At 49.2% G+C, this 2,873-nt stretch overlaps 1 long non-coding RNA gene across 1 annotated transcript; it reads left to right on the forward strand.

The window, feature by feature from the left end:
• Window positions 1–584: 584 nt before the first annotated feature.
• LOC107566547 (uncharacterized) lies at window positions 585–1,059 on the forward strand. Its single transcript, XR_001606517.1, has 3 exons — window positions 585–653; window positions 774–978; window positions 1,044–1,059. It is a non-coding gene; the product is annotated as an uncharacterized lncRNA (long non-coding RNA).
• Window positions 1,060–2,873: the final 1,814 nt, after the last annotated feature.

Below are 2,873 nucleotides of genomic sequence, written 5' to 3' on the forward strand. Positions count from 1 at the left end.
GGGATAACACTGGATTCCTTGGTAGGCTGGGGGCTGGACTCTGCAACTGGGTGAGGGCTGAACACCTTGGCAAGCTGGGGGCTGGACTCCTCAGCAGCCAGAGAGCTGAATTCCCCAGCAGGGATTGCACTGGCCTCCTTGGTAGACTGGGGGCAGGACTCCGCAACTGGGTGAGGGCTGGACTCCTCAGCATGCAGGGAGCTAGATCCCCCAGTTGGGATAACACTGGATTCCTTGGTAGGCTGGGGGCTGGACTCTGCAACTGGGTGAGGGCTGAACACCTTGGCAAGCTGGGGGCTGGACTCCTCAGCAGCCAGAGAGCTGAATTCCCCAGCAGGGATTGCACTGGCCTCCTTGGTAGACTGGGGGCAGGACTCCGCAACTGGGTGAGGGCTGGGCTCCTCAGCATGCAGGGAGCTAGATCCCCCAGTTGGGATATTCCTTGGTTCCTTGGTAGGCTGGGGGCTGGACTCTGCAACTGGGTGAGGGCTGGACTCAGCAGTCAGAGGATTGGACTTGGAGAGTGGCACTGGGCTCCTTGTCAGGCTGGGGGCTGGACTCCGCAACTGGGTGAGGGCTGGGCTCCTCAGCATGCAGGGAGCTAGATCCCCCAGTTGGGATAACATTGGATTCCTCAGCAGGCAGAGAGCTAGGTTCCCCAGCTGGGACAGCATTTGACTCCATGGTAGGCCGGGGGATGGATTCTGCAACTGGTTGAGGGCTGGGTTCCTTGCCAGGCTGGGGCCTGGACTCCTCAGCAGCCAGAGAGCTAGGTTCCCCAGCTGGGATTGCACTGGACTCCTTGGTAGGCTGGGGGCTGGACTCCTCAGCAGGCAGAGAGCTGGACTCCCCAGCTGGGATTGCACTGGCCTCCTTGGTAGACTGGGGTCTGGACTCTGCAACTGGGTGAGGGCTGGGCTCCTCAGCAGGCAGAGAGCTAGATTCCCGAGCTGGGATAGTGCTAGACTCCGCAATTAGGTTAGAGCTGGACTCTGCAGCTGGGAGAGTGTTGGACTCCTTGACAGGCTGTGAACTGGTCTCAGCAGGCAGAGGGCTAGACACAGTCAGCTTCCCATCAACCTCAGCGGGTAAAGTGCCTGACTCCTTGACAGGGAGAGGGCTGGACTCTGCAGACAAAATTCACATCAATACCTACATAAAACATCTCAGCTAAGATGAAACTAGCTTTCCTCATGGTAAAGTATCAGAAAATATTACCCTTTTGGATATCTAGCCCAGATACATTCTTCAAAGACAGCAGAACAGCCAAGTTGCACTTTGCTACCACTGGCGGGTTTGGATTTTGGCTTGCATAAGGACAAGACAAGGGGCCATCTGGAAAACAAGAGGCAAGAACTGGAGTACAACGATACATGTCTCAACTTCCGAATAAATAAATTTTGGAACTTACAAAAAACAAAAGAAACGTTTTAACTAAGACATGATAAACTTAAACGCATGCTTCATTGAAGTGTTAAATGTGGAACTACACCAGGGGTGGACCTGTCTGTGTGGTGTTTTTCCCCTCCCACTCTTATCCTTAATTCTCTTGTGTTTTCTGTCACACCTGTTGCCATTCATTCCTCATTAGCCCTTCCCTATTTTAGATCCTCTCGTGCTCAGTCTTTTGTCAGACCGTTGTTGTATGTTGTGCAACGCTTTGCGTGTGACCTTCTTGTCATGTTTGCGTTGTCTTGCCGTGTTGTGTCTTTTCAGCCCTGAGTGCTGTTTTTGTTTTAGAACTTCTTCTCATCCTGCCAGTCATTATATGTTCTGCTACCTGCCCTGGCTATCTCTAGCTCTGTCGAGATTCTGAGACATCGCCCTAGCCCCTCTCTGCATGCTCAACGCTCTCATCTGGGAGCTCAGTGAGTCCTCAACGCTGTGTCACGGACGATGCTCTGGTCAGTGCAACTTTGACGCTGCATCACGGATGACGCTAGGATCGGTCCCTGCTGAGAGGCTCTTTCCTGGTCCTGTGGACTTTGATTTGGGGTTTCCTCTATTTTTTTTGTTCCTGTTGACTTTCCCTATTGCTCAGTGAGAGCGTAATAAACTTTTTCTGTTACCTGCAAACTGAATCTGTGTTTTCCTTGACACCGATAGCACAATGGGATACAGGACATCATGCCTGTTTAGCATGCAATAAAATGTTAAGCCCCATAAGCATACTAGACCAATATAACGAGCTCGTAAAAAGACACGTACCTGAGAGGTGAACCGTCATCAAATCCACTAAGCAGCACTGAAGGGCACCAGCACCAGAACAAAAGACGCACTACAGCCACCATCAACACAGGCAAACAAAAGGGGAAAACGGACGTGACGCATCGCAGGTAACAGCCAATCGGCCTTTAAATAGAAGATACAACTCGCTGATAGTCAAACACTGCTGTCAATCACCTAGTCCCGTTACATAATGTTTTAATGTTCTACTAATAACCATAAAAGGTACAGTTGTCATACCTGAGAGAAAGGCTGCATGGCTAGAAACTGCTGATCAACTGAATGCGCATGTAGCAGCATGTTAAAATGTTTTTATACATCTTTAAAAAAAAAAGATCATTACATTTTGGGCACAATACATTAAATACAGTTGGTTGTAGCCTATATTTTTATATTTCATTTAAGTTGCATTTTATATATACTTTTATTTTTGGATCAATAAAGTCAACTAACTGTATGTGGGAAAGTCATTGCAGTGGTAATATCAATGCGTTCCTATTGGTCAGTGTTAGAGGAGCTCAGCTTAGCCTGACAGTTAGCCTGCTCTGGACCAGGTTAGTTTCCCAGCATAAGTTGCCACAGTGACTGAGCTATGGTAAATTTGCTTTCTGAAACCAAATCAAGTGACAATAAGTCAGACTAACTGA

This window comes from Sinocyclocheilus grahami, unplaced genomic scaffold (genome assembly GCF_001515645.1).
Source record: "Sinocyclocheilus grahami isolate Dianchi unplaced genomic scaffold, SAMN03320097.WGS_v1.1 scaffold1082.1, whole genome shotgun sequence".
NCBI lineage: Eukaryota > Metazoa > Chordata > Actinopteri > Cypriniformes > Cyprinidae > Sinocyclocheilus > Sinocyclocheilus grahami.